At 36.8% G+C, this 15094-nt stretch overlaps 2 long non-coding RNA genes across 3 annotated transcripts; one reads left to right on the forward strand and one right to left on the reverse strand.

The window, feature by feature from the left end:
- Positions 1–5890: 5890 nt before the first annotated feature.
- Positions 5891–7875, reverse strand: LOC127065332 (uncharacterized). Of its 2 annotated transcripts, none has more exons than XR_007782003.1 (3): positions 7678–7875; positions 7380–7539; positions 5891–7299 (listed from the first exon to the last, which is right to left on the reverse strand). It is a non-coding gene; the product is annotated as an uncharacterized LOC127065332 (long non-coding RNA). The 2 variants fall into 2 exon arrangements; XR_007782002.1 differs by having other exon boundaries at positions 7380–7610.
- A 268-nt stretch (positions 7876–8143) lies between these two features.
- LOC127064988 (uncharacterized) lies at positions 8144–11210 on the forward strand. The gene is made up of 6 exons (XR_007781882.1): positions 8144–8493; positions 8643–9236; positions 9286–9485; positions 9731–9830; positions 10127–10275; positions 10772–11210. It is a non-coding gene; the product is annotated as an uncharacterized LOC127064988 (long non-coding RNA).
- The last annotated feature ends 3884 nt before the right edge of the window (positions 11211–15094 follow it).

A 15094-nucleotide genomic window follows, 5' to 3' on the forward strand; every position in this document is an offset into this window, starting at 1 on the left:
AACTTAAATATCTGATATTGTTATTGATAGAATTCATTATGAACTAAAAATGTTTAAATTGATTAAATAGAAATTAATACTTGATAGAAAAAGAAAAAATTACACATTATTGAAGGGTATTTGTTATTTTCGGCATCAAATTACAATGAAATGTTTTCTATAATCCTATTGATTTTTTATTAGCAATACTTTTAATGTGTACGCATAAATGTATGTATATATATCTTTGTAATGGAACGAAATCTATTAGTTGTTTATTTTTAATTAGATATATGATTCTACTTCTCGTTAATAAACTTTACATTATTATATTGGAAGATACAATGGAAGATATCGAATTAAACTCTAATACAATCTTTTATTCGTTTGTCGTTAACGTTAAGACTTTTGATAAAAGATTTCAATACCTCGGTTAATAGTTAAAGTGCCTTTCATCTGGCCGTAGATAACAAAGCTCTTCACAAATGTATCAACGTAAGATGTAATACCACTGATTAAGAAATTCACTAATTATAGTCGACTATTGTCATTTTTCGATGCAAGATGTAAGTCGTATTTGCATTGATACGCAGATGAATACGTATATGATAATGTTTTTTTATAAACCCTGAGTTTATTTCTGATACAGATTGAGATATATACAGATATATATATATATATATATATATATATATATATATATATATATAATATGTATATATATATACAGAGAGAGAGAGAGAGAGAGAGAGAGAGAGAGAGAGAGAGAGAAAGAAAGGGTAAACGAATCGAGAATTTGAATAAAACAAAGAACGATATCGAGATTAAATTGAAAAGAAACTTTGTTAGCTCTTGACAAAAAGGCATTCGATAAGGAAGCATTAGGCGTCCAAAGTACAATTATATCAAAAACCCATTCAAATTAAAGAAGATTACATATGTATCTGATTATGATACCTTATATTTCTTATTATTCATATAAAAGAAAAGAAATAGAAAAAAAAAACAGTTAAGAAGAATAAGAAAGAAATCTCATCTTTATTTCCCAATATCTTCAATTATGATAGATTTCTAAATACAATAAGGATAATAATAACAATAATAACAACAACAATAATATGCAGAAGAAGAAGAAGAAGAAGAATAAAGTATCTTGGTATATTCAATTTTGCTTTCTTGTTCTTATGTAGTATATGTATCTAGTACAATGTAAATTTTAATGTGGGATTTCATTTAAACGTGTCATTTAATGCGTATTATGATTAATATGCATTATTCATACACATATCAAGGTATGTGTATTTAAATGAATATAGAATTTATACCTCGTTGACAAAATAAATTTACAATATTGAAATAAGCGTGTCACGATCAGGTACACGCATCACGTTCGATCGTCGACGATCTTTCTATATATAAAATATATCGATACCAAACGATATTACATTTGTTGAAAGGCATATACGTATTACGTACATACGCGTACACGTGCATACAGAAAAATTAATAAAAAAATAGCAGAATAGAGCGAGGAAGAGAGAGAGAGAGAGAGAGATGAAAGTTCATTGTTTACGAGGAAGGACGTCTGTCCTAACAAACGGAGTTTTCGATGAGGTCTCGTATTTTTGTATTCCTGTTGCTTTCTTTTATTTTTTGATTTTGATTAATTAACTAATTAAATTATAAAAATTTTAATATATATATATACATATATATATATATATATAATATTATTACACTGAAAGAAAAAGAGAATGTTTATACCATTTACTAGCTGACGTATACAAAGCAAATCTTATTACAATGTTTATATGTTTCTATATAAGCTGAAATATCTAAATACAACTTATGTTATTTACTTTCTGTCGAATATCGTATGAGATCAGTCTTTCGGCAACCACCGAGGTGGAATGTTGGAAGATCCCATACAAACATACATTTGTAAATAGATACATATGTGTATATGTACATATGTACGTAACTAGATACATAATATACACACCCACACACACATACACAAAGTATACAGTAGTCTTTCTCTTGGGTATTGCTTGAGATTTTCTTATATTGTGTAGACAGTAACGAGCAACCTTTCTTCTGCAATGAGCCAAACTTAAATATCTGATATTGTTATTGATAGAATTCATTATGAACTAAAAATGTTTAAATTGATTAAATAGAAATTAATACTTGATAGAAAAAGAAAAAATTACACATTATTGAAGGGTATTTGTTATTTTCGGCATCAAATTACAATGAAATGTTTTCTATAATCCTATTGATTTTTTATTAGCAATACTTTTAATGTGTACGCATAAATGTATGTATATATATCTTTGTAATGGAACGAAATCTATTAGTTGTTTATTTTTAATTAGATATATGATTCTACTTCTCGTTAATAAATTTTACATTATTATATTGGAAGATACAATGGAAGATATCGAATTAAACTCTAATACAATCTTTTATTCGTTTGTCGTTAACGTTAAGACTTTTGATAAAAGATTTCAATACCTCGGTTAATAGTTAAAGTGCCTTTCATCTGGCCGTAGATAACAAAGCTCTTCACAAATGTATCAACGTAAGATGTAATACCACTGATTAAGAAATTCACTAATTATAGTCGACTATTGTCATTTTTCGATGCAAGATGTAAGTTGTATTTGCATTGATACGCAGATGAATACGTATATGATAATGTTTTTTTATAAACCCTGAGTTTATTTCTGATACAGATTGAGATATATACAGATATATATATATATATATATATATATATATATATATATATATATATATTATATATAATATGTATATATATATACAGAGAGAGAAAGAGAGAGAGAGAGAGAGAGAGAGAAAGAAAGGGTAAACGAATCGAGAATTTGAATAAAACAAAGAACGATATCGAGATTAAATTGAAAAGAAACTTTGTTAGCTCTTGACAAAAAGGCATTCGATAAGGAAGCATTAGGCGTCCAAAGTACAATTATATCAAAAACCCATTCAAATTAAAGAAGATTACATATGTATCTGATTATGATACCTTATATTTCTTATTATTCATATAAAAGAAAAGAAAAAGAAAAAAAAAAACAGTTAAGAAGAATAAGAAAGAAATCTCATCTTTATTTCCCAATATCTTCAATTATGATAGATTTCTAAATACAATAAGGATAATAATAACAATAATAACAACAACAATAATATGCAGAAGAAGAAGAAGAAGAAGAATAAAGTATCTTGGTATATTCAATTTTGCTTTCTTGTTCTTATGTAGTATATGTATCTAGTACAATGTAAATTTTAATGTGGGATTTCATTTAAACGTGTCATTTAATGCGTATTATGATTAATATGCATTATTCATACACATATCAAGGTATGTGTATTTAAATGAATATAGAATTTATACCTCGTTGACAAATTAAATTTACAATATTGAAATAAGGGTGTCACGATCAGGTACACGCATCACGTTCGATCGTCGACGATCTTTCTATATATAAAATATATCGATACCAAACGATATTACATTTGTTGAAAGGCATATACGTATTACGTACATACGCGTACACGTGCATACAGAAAAATTAAGAAAAAAATAGCAAAATAGAGCGAGGAAGAGAGAGAGAGAGAGAGAGATGAAAGTTCATTGTTTACGAGGAAGGACGTCTGTCCTAACAAACGGAGTTTTCGATGAGGTCTCGTATTTTTGTATTCCTGTTGCTTTCTTTTATTTTTTGATTTTGATTAATTAACTAATTAAATTATAAAAATTTTAATATATATATATATATATAATATTATTACACTGAAAGAAAAAGAGAATGTTTATACCATTTACTAGCTGACGTATACAAAGCAAATCTTATTACAATGTTTATATGTTTCTATATAAGCTGAAATATCTAAATACAACTTATGTTATTTACTTTCTGTCGAATATCGTATGAGATCAGTCTTTCGGCAACCACCGAGGTGGAATGTTGGAAGATCCAATACAAACATACATTTGTAAATAGATACATATGTGTATATGTACATATGTACGTAACTAGATACATAATATACACACCCACACACACATACACAAAGTATACAGTAGTCTTTCTCTTGGGTATTGCTTGAGATTTTCTTATATTGTATGGACAGTAACGAGCAACCTTTGTTCTGCAATGAGCCAAAATTAAATATCTGATATTGTTATTGATACATTATGAACTAAAAATGTTTAAATTGATTAAAAAGAAATTAATACTTGATAGAAAAAGAAAAAATTACACATTATTGAAGGGTATTTGTTATTTTCGGCATCAATTTACAATGAAATGTTTTCTATAATCCTATTGATTTTTTATTAGCAATACTTTTAATGTGTACGCATAAATGTATGTATATATATCTTTGTAATGGAACGAAATCTATTAGTTGTTTATTTTTAATTAGATATATGATTCTACTTCTCGTTAATAAACTTTACATTATTATATTGGAAGATACAATGGAAGATATCGAATTAAACTCTAATACAATCTTTTATTCGTTTGTCGTTAACGTTAAGACTTTTGATAAAAGATTTCAATACTTCGGTTAATAGTTAAAATGCCTTTCAACTGGCCGTAGATAACAAAGCTCTTCACAAATGTATCAACGTAAGATGTAATACCACTGATTAAGAAATTCACTAATTATAGTCGACTATTGTCATTTTTCGATGCAAGATGTAAGTCGTATTTGCATTGATACGCAGATGAATACGTATATGATAATGTTTTTTTATAAACCCTGAGTTTATTTCTGATACAGATTGAGATATATACAGATATATATATATATATATATATATATATATATATATATATATATATAATATGTATATATATATACAGAGAGAGAGAGAGAGAGAGAGAGAGAGAGAGAGAGAGAGAGAGAGAGAAAGAAAGGGTAAACGAATCGAGAATTTGAATAAAACAAAGAACGATATCGAGATTAAATTGAAAAGAAACTTTGTTAGCTCTTGACAAAAAGGCATTCGATAAGGAGGCATTAGGCGTCCAAAGTACAATTATATCAAAAACCCATTCAAATTAAAGAAGATTACATATGTATCTGATTATGATACCTTATATTTCTTATTATTCATATAAAAGAAAAGAAAAAGAAAAAAAAAAACAGTTAAGAAGAATAAGAAAGAAATCTCATCTTTATTTCCCAATATCTTCAATTATGATAGATTTCTAAATACAATAAGGATAATAATAACAATAATAACAACAACAATAATATGCAGAAGAAGAAGAAGAAGAAGAATAAAGTATCTTGGTATATTCAATTTTGCTTTCTTGTTCTTATGTAGTATATGTATCTAGTACAATGTAAATTTTAATGTGGGATTTCATTTAAACGTGTCATTTAATGCGTATTATGATTAATATGCATTATTCATACACATATCAAGGTATGTGTATTTAAATGAATATAGAATTTATACCTCGTTGACAAATTAAATTTACAATATTGAAATAAGGGTGTCACGATCAGGTACACGCATCACGTTCGATCGTCGACGATCTTTCTATATATAAAATATATCGATACCAAACGATATTACATTTGTTGAAAGGCATATACGTATTACGTACATACGCGTACACGTGCATACAGAAAAATTAAGAAAAAAATAGCAAAATAGAGCGAGGAAGAGAGAGAGAGTGAGAGAGATGAAAGTTCATTGTTTACGAGGAAGGACGTCTGTCCTAACAAACGGAGTTTTCGATGAGGTCTCGTATTTTTGTATTCCTGTTGCTTTCTTTTATTTTTTGATTTTGATTAATTAACTAATTAAATTATAAAAATTTTAATATATATATATATATATAATATTATTACACTGAAAGAAAAAGAGAATGTTTATACCATTTACTAGCTGACGTATACAAAGCAAATCTTATTACAATGTTTATATGTTTCTATATAAGCTGAAATATCTAAATACAACTTATGTTATTTACTTTCTGTCGAATATCGTATGAGATCAGTCTTTCGGCAACCACCGAGGTGGAATGTTGGAAGATCCAATACAAACATACATTTGTAAATAGATACATATGTGTATATGTACATATGTACGTAACTAGATACATAATATACACACCCACACACACATACACAAAGTATATTGTAGTCTTTCCTTGGGTATTGCTTGAGGTTTATTATATTGTGTAGACAGTAATGAGCAACCTTTCTTCTGCAATGAGCCAAAATTAAATATCTGATATTGTTATTGATAGAATTCATTATGAACTAAAAATGTTTAAATTGATTAACAAAGAAATTAATACTTAATAGAAAAAGAAAAAATTACACATTATTGAAGGGTATTTGTTATTGTCGGCATCAATTTACAATGAAATGTTTTCTATAATTCCATTGATTTTTTATTAGCAATACTTTTAATGTGTACGCATAAATGTATGTATATACATTTGTGTAATGGAACGAAATCTATTAGTTGTTTATTTTTAATTAGATATATGATTCTACTTCTCGTTAATAAACTTTACATTATTATATTGGAAGATACAATGGAAGATATCGAATTAAACTCTAATACAATCTTTTATTCGTTTGTCGTTAACGTTAAGACTTTTGATAAAAGATTTCAATACTTCGGTTAATAGTTAAAATGCCTTTCAACTGGCCGTAGATAACAAAACTCTTCACAAATGTATCAACGTAAGATGTAATACCACTGATTAAGAAATTCACTAATTATAGTCGACTATTGTCATTTTTCGATGCAAGATGTAAGTCGTAATTGCATTGAGGCGTATATGAATACGTATATGATAATGTTTTTTTGTAAACCCTTAGTTACTCATTTCTGTTATGTATTATATACTATATATATAGAGAGAGAGAGAGAGAAAGAGAAAGGGTAAACGAATCGATTATTGAAATAAAACAAAGAACGATATCGAGATTAAATTGAAATGAAACTTTGTTAGCTCTTGACAAAGAGGCACTCGATAAGGAAGCATGAGCCGTCCAAAGTACAATTATATCAAAAACCCATTCATATTAAAGACGATTACAAATATATCCGATTATGATACCTTTCTAAGTCCTGAAATAATTCCATTCAAATTTATATTACACTACTGCCATGTATGGTAAGTAATTGATTGTAAAGACTTTTAATAGACTCAGAAGTGGCGCATTCCAAGGATTTCTATATAATATAATATATAAGTTCTGTGTACCGTAGACTCTTCATTTTTGAGGAAACAAGTTTTTTCAAACCTCTGGGAATACCTAATAAGTAACGTAGCTATTTCTGGTTTTTGAAAGTTAATGCATAGTTTAAAATGGAAATATATACGATGGAAACATACCGACAATTTTTGCGGGTTTAAATGCTCCAATTATTACAGAAAGATTTGGTCCTATAAAAGATTATTTTTTGGACATTCATCTGTCACAGCTTCACAATTCTTTTCTTCATACTGTACGTCACACGCTTCGCGTATAGCCTCTTTTTTTATCGATCAAGAACTATCTCCAACAAAATACGATAACAGAAATTAAGAAGTTTCGTAATTCTTTCATAGAAGTAACTTTTACTTCTACAATAAAAAGAAATTAATAAAAGTTATAGCTATGTGTGTCATGCAACGTGAAATAAAAACTGACCTTTTTGAATGCATACAAAAATGTTTTGGTGAAAGAAAATCTGATCCATTGGTTCTTGATTGTCCAGGATGATGATTCTTTCTTTTGCGAAGCTATAAAAGCGGTTGATATACTTTTGGCTGCGGCAAGTCTTGCTGTTTTTCTTTGCAAATCCAGAAATAATTCAATTCCAATTATATATTACGCCATTAGCGTACAAGTAGTTGATTGGAAAAATTTTCCATTGACTCATAGATGGCGTTGACTGAAGACTTTCCAAACTATATATAGATCGTTTGTAGACTTCACTCGTACATGATTGGTCCGATCTGGACAAAAAAAAGATCCGCCTAGAGGGCGCAACGAGAGCTCACCCATGAGTCCGGTCCCGTTCTTCTAGGTGCTATAGTTTCAGTAAACCGCTGTAACGTCCGTAAGAGTGCTTTAACCTCACTCGAACTTCCATAACGTCCGTAATATCGCCGTAACTACATAACGTCCGTAAAAGTGCCGTAACATCACTCGAACATCCATAACGTCTGTCTTACGTCCGTAAGAGTGCCGTAACCTCACTCGACCATCCGAAACGTCTGTCGAACATCCGTAACGTCCGTAACATCGCCGTAACGTCTGTCACAGCTCCGTGACATCACAGATGATCGAAATAACGCCGTAACGTCTGTCACACGTCCGTGACGACCGTAACAACGCCGTAATGTCCGTCTGAAGTCCCTGACGTCCATAAGAACACCGTAACGTCTGTCACAGGTCCGTGACGTCACAGATGATGGAAACAACGCCGTAACGTCCGTAACAACGCCGTAACGTCTGTCACAGGTCCGTGACGTCATAGATGATCGAAACAACGCTGTAACGTTTCTCAGAGATCTGTGACGTCACAGATGATAGAAAAACAACGCCGTAACTCCTGTCACAGGTCCGTGACGTCACAGATGATCGAAACAAGGCCGTAACTTCTGTAACAGGTCCGTGACGTCACAGATGATCGAAACAACGCTGTAACGTCTCTCAGAGATCTGTGACGTCACAGATGATAGAAAAACAACGCCGTAACTCCTGTCACAGGTCCGTGACGTCACAGATGATAGAAACAACGCCGTAATTTCTGTCACAGGTCCATGACGTCACAGATGATAGTAACAACGCCGTAATTTCTGTCACAGGTCCGTGACGTCACAGATGATAGAAAAACAACGCCGTAACGTCTCTAATAGATCGGTGACGTCACAGATGATAGAAACAACGCCGTAATTTCTGTCACAGGTCCGTGACGTCACAGATGATAGAAACAACGCCGTAACTTCTGTCACAGGTCCGTGATGTCACAGATGATAGAAACAAGGCCGTAACGTCTCTCAGAGATCTGTGACGTCACAGATGATAGAAAAACAACGCCGTAACTCCTGTCACAGGTCCGTGACGTCACAGATGATCGAAACAAGGCCGTAACTTCTGTCACAGGTCCGTGACGTCACAGATGATAGAAACAACGCCGTAATTTCTGTCACAGGTCCGTGACGTCACAGATGATAGAAACAACGCCGTAACTTCTGTCACAGGTCCGTGATGTCACAGATGATAGAAACAACGCCGTAACTTCTGTCACAGGTCCGTGACGTCACAGATGATAGAAAAACAACGCCGTAACGTCTCTAATAGATCGGTGACGTCACAGATGATAGAAACAACGCCGTAATTTCTGTCACAGGTCCGTGACGTCACAGATGATAGAAAAACAACGCCGTAACGTCTCTAATAGATCTGTGACGTCACAGATGATATAAACAACGCCGTAACTTCTGTCACAGGTCCGTGACGTCACAGATGATCGAAACAAGGCCGTAACTTCTGTCACAGGTCCGTGACGTCACAGATGATCGAAACAAGGCCGTAACTTCTGTCACAGGTCCGTGACGTCACAGATGATAGAAACAACGCCGTAATTTCTGTCACAGGTCCGTGACGTCACAGATGATAGAAACAACGCCGTAACTTCTGTCACAGGTCCGTGATGTCACAGATGATAGAAACAACGCCGTAACTTCTGTCACAGGTCCGTGACGTCACAGATGATAGAAAAACAACGCCGTAACGTCTCTAATAGATCGGTGACGTCACAGATGATAGAAACAACGCCGTAATTTCTGTCACAGGTCCGTGACGTCACAGATGATAGAAACAACGCCGTAACTCCTGTCACAGGTCCGTGACGTCACAGATGATCGAAACAAGGCCGTAACTTCTGTAACAGGTCCGTGACGTCACAGATGATCGAAACAACGCTGTAACGTCTCTCAGAGATCTGTGACGTCACAGATGATAGAAAAACAACGCCGTAACTCCTGTCACAGGTCCGTGACGTCACAGATGATAGAAACAACGCCGTAATTTCTGTCACAGGTCCATGACGTCACAGATGATAGTAACAACGCCGTAATTTCTGTCACAGGTCCGTGACGTCACAGATGATAGAAAAACAACGCCGTAACGTCTCTAATAGATCGGTGACGTCACAGATGATAGAAACAACGCCGTAATTTCTGTCACAGGTCCGTGACGTCACAGATGATAGAAACAACGCCGTAACTTCTGTCACAGGTCCGTGATGTCACAGATGATAGAAACAAGGCCGTAACGTCTCTCAGAGATCTGTGACGTCACAGATGATAGAAAAACAACGCCGTAACTCCTGTCACAGGTCCGTGACGTCACAGATGATCGAAACAAGGCCGTAACTTCTGTCACAGGTCCGTGACGTCACAGATGATAGAAACAACGCCGTAATTTCTGTCACAGGTCCGTGACGTCACAGATGATAGAAACAACGCCGTAACTTCTGTCACAGGTCCGTGATGTCACAGATGATAGAAACAACGCCGTAACTTCTGTCACAGGTCCGTGACGTCACAGATGATAGAAAAACAACGCCGTAACGTCTCTAATAGATCGGTGACGTCACAGATGATAGAAACAACGCCGTAATTTCTGTCACAGGTCCGTGACGTCACAGATGATAGAAAAACAACGCCGTAACGTCTCTAATAGATCTGTGACGTCACAGATGATAGAAACAACGCCGTAATTGCTGTCACAGGTCCGTGACGTCACAGATGATAGAAAAACAACGCCGTAACGTCTCTAATAGATCGGTGACGTCACAGATGATAGAAACAACGCCGTAATTTCTGTCACAGGTCCGTGACGTCACAGATGATAGAAAAACAACGCCGTAACGTCTCTAATAGATCTGTGACGTCACAGATGATATAAACAACGCCGTAACTTCTGTCACAGGTCCGTGACGTCACAGATGATAGAAACAACGCCGTAATTTCTGTCACAGGTCCGTGACGTCACAGATGATAGAAACAAAGCCGCAATTTCTGTCACAGGTCCGTGACGTCACAGATGGTCGAAACAACGCCGTAATTTCTGTCACAGGTCCGTGACGTCACAGATGACAGAAAAACAACGCCGTAACGTCTCTAATAGATCTGTGACGTCACAGATGATAGAAACAACGTCGTAATTTCTGTCACAGGTCCGTGAAGTCAAAGATGGTCGAAACAACGCCGTAATTTCTGTCACAGGTCAGTGACGTCACAGATGATAGAAAAACAACGCCGTAACGTCTCTAATAGATCGGTGACGTCACAGATGATAGAAACAACGCCGTAATTTCTGTCACAGGTCCGTGACGTCACAGATGATAGAAAAACAACGCCGTAACGTCTCTAATAGATCTGTGACGTCACAGATGATATAAACAACGCCGTAACTTCTGTCACAGGTCCGTGACGTCACAGATGATAGAAACAACGCCGTAATTTCTGTCACAGGTCCGTGACGTCACAGATGGTCGAAACAACGCCGTAATTTCTGTCACAGGTCCGTGACGTCACAGATGACAGAAAAACAAGGCCGTAACGTCTCTAATAGATCTGTGACGTCACAGATGATAGAAACAACGCCGTAATTTCTGTCACAGGTCCGTGACGTCACAGATGGTCGAAACAACGCCGTAATTTCTGTCACAGGTCCGTGACGTCACAGATGATAGAAACAAAGCCGTAATTTCTGTCACAAGTCCGTGACGTCACAGATGGTCGAAACAACGCCGTAATTTCTGTCACAGGTCCGTGACGTCACAGATGATAGAAACAACGCCGTAATTTCTGTCACAGGTCCGTGACGTCACAGATGGTCGAAACAACGCCGTAATTTCTGTCACAGGTCCGTGACGTCACAGATGACAGAAAAACAAGGCCGTAACGTCTCTAATAGATCTGTGACGTCACAGATGATAGAAACAACGCCGTAATTTCTGTCACAGGTCCGTGACGTCACAGATGGTCGAAACAACGCCGTAATTTCTGTCACAGGTCCGTGACGTCACAGATGATAGAAACAAAGCCGTAATTTCTGTCACAAGTCCGTGACGTCACAGATGGTCGAAACAACGCCGTAATTTCTGTCACAGGTCCGTGACGTCACAGATGACAGAAAAACAAGGCCGTAACGTCTGTAATAGATCTGTGACGTCACAGATGATAGAAACAACGCCGTAATTTCTGTCACAGGTCCGTGACGTCACAGATGATAGAAACAAAGCCGTAATTTCTATCACAGGTCCGTGACGTCACAGATGGTCGAAACAACGCCGTAATTTCTGTCACAGGTCCGTGACGTCACAGATGATAGAAAAACAACGCCGTAACGTCTCTAATAGATCTGTGACGTCACAGATGATAGAAACAACGCCGTAATTTCTGTCACAGGTCCGTGACGTCACAGATGATAGAAACAACGCCGTAATTTCTGTCACAGGTCCGTGACGTCACAGATGATAGAAACAACGCCGTAACTTCTGTCACAGGTGCGTGACGTCACAGATGGTCGAAACAACGCCGTAATTTCTGTCACAGGTCCGTGACGTCACAGATGATAGAAACAACGCCGTAATTTCTGTCACAGGTCTGTGACGTCACAGATGACAGAAAAACAACGCCGTAACGTCTCTAATAGATCTGTGACGTCACAGATGTTAGAAACAACGCCGTAATTTCTGTCACAGGTCCGTGACGTCACAGATGGTCCAAACAACGCCGTAATTTCTGTCACAGGTCCGTGACGTCACAGATGACAGAAAAACAACGCTGTAACGTCTCTAATAGATCTGTGACGTCACAGATGATAGAAACAACGCCGTAATTTCTGTCACAGGTCCGTGACGTCACAGATGGTCGAAACAACGCCGTAATTTCTGTCACAGGTCCGTGACGTCACAGATGACAGAAAAACAAGGCCGTAACGTCTCTAATAGATCTGTGACGTCACAGATGATAGAAACAACGCCGTAATTTCTGTCATAGGTCCGTGACGTCACAGATGGTCGAAACAACGCCGTAATTTCTGTCACAGGTCCGTGACGTCACAGATGATAGAAACAACGCCGTAACTTCGGTCACAGGTGCGTGACGTCACAGATGGTCGAAACAACGCCGTAATTTCTGTCACAGGTCCGTGACGTCACAGATGACAGAAAAACAACGCTGTAACGTCTCTAATAGATCTGTGACGTCACAGATGATAGAAACAACGCCGTAATTTCTGTCATAGGTCCGTGACGTCACAGATGGTCGAAACAACGCCGTAATTTCTGTCACAGGTCCGTGACGTCACAGATGACAGAAAAACAACGCTGTAACGTCTCTAATAGATCTGTGACGTCACAGATGATAGAAACAACGCCGTAATTTCTGCCACAGGTCCGTGACGTCACAGATGGTCGAAACAACGCCGTAATTTCTGTCACAGGTCCGTGACGTCACAGATGACAGAAAAACAAAGCTGTAACGTCTCTAATAGATCTGTGACGTCACAGATGATAGAAACAACGCCGTAATTTCTGCCACAGGTCCGTGACGTCACAGATGATAGAAAAACAACACCGTAACGTCTCTAATAGATCTGTGACGTCACAGATGATAGAAACAACGCCGTAATTTCTGTCACAGGTCCGTGACGTCACAGATGATAGAAACAACGCCGTAATTTCTGTCACAGGTCCGTGACGTCACAGATGGTCGAAACAACGCCGTAATTTCTGTCACAGGTCCGTGACGTCACAGATGATAGAAACAAAGCCGTAATTTCTGTCACAAGTCCGTGACGTCACAGATGGTCGGAACAACGCCGTAATTTCTGTCACAGGTCCGTGACGTCACAGATGATAGAAAAACAACGCCGTAACGTCTCTAATAGATCTGTGACGTCACAGATGATAGAAACAACGCCGTAATTTCTGTCACAGGTCCGTGACGTCACAGATGATAGAAACAACGCCGTAATTTCTGTCACAGGTCCGTGACGTCACAGATGATAGAAAAACAACGCCGTAACGTCTCTAATAGATCTGTGACGTCACAGATGATAGAAACAACGCCGTAATTTCTGTCACAGGTCCGTGACGTCACAGATGACAGAAAAACAACGCCGTAACGTCTCTCAGAGATCTGTGACGTCACAGATGATGGAAAAACAACGCCGTAACTCCTGACACAGGTCCGTGACGTCATAGATGATCTAAACAACGCCGTAATTGCTGTCACAAGTCCGTGACGTCACAGATGACAGAAAAACAACGCCGTAATTTCTGTCACAGGTCCGTGACGTCACAGATGGTCGAAACAACGCCGTAATTTCTGTCACAGGTCCGTGACGTCACAGATGACAGAAAAACAAGGCCGTAACGTCTCTAATAGATCTGTGACGTCACAGATGATAGAAACAACGCCGTAATTTCTGTCATAGGTCCGTGACGTCACAGATGGTCGAAACAACGCCGTAATTTCTGTCACAGGTCCGTGACGTCACAGATGATAGAAACAACGCCGTAACTTCGGTCACAGGTGCGTGACGTCACAGATGGTCGAAACAACGCCGTAATTTCTGTCACAGGTCCGTGACGTCACAGATGACAGAAAAACAACGCTGTAACGTCTCTAATAGATCTGTGACGTCACAGATGATAGAAACAACGCCGTAATTTCTGTCATAGGTCCGTGACGTCGCAGATGGTCGAAACAACGCCGTAATTTCTGTCACAGGTCCGTGACGTCACAGATGACAGAAAAACAACGCTGTAACGTCTCTAATAGATCTGTGACGTCACAGATGATAGAAACAACGCCGTAATTTCTGCCACAGGTCCGTGACGTCACAGATGGTCGAAACAACGCCGTAATTTCTGTCACAGGTCCGTGACGTCACAGATGACAGAAAAACAAAGCTGTAACGTCTCTAATAGATCTGTGACGTCACAGATGATAGAAACAACGCCGTAATTTCTGCCACAGGTCCGTGACGTCACAGATGATAGAAAAACAACACCGTAACGTCTCTAATAGATCTGTGA

Source organism: Vespula vulgaris, chromosome 7 (assembly GCF_905475345.1).
Source record: "Vespula vulgaris chromosome 7, iyVesVulg1.1, whole genome shotgun sequence".
Classification (NCBI taxonomy): domain Eukaryota; kingdom Metazoa; phylum Arthropoda; class Insecta; order Hymenoptera; family Vespidae; genus Vespula; species Vespula vulgaris.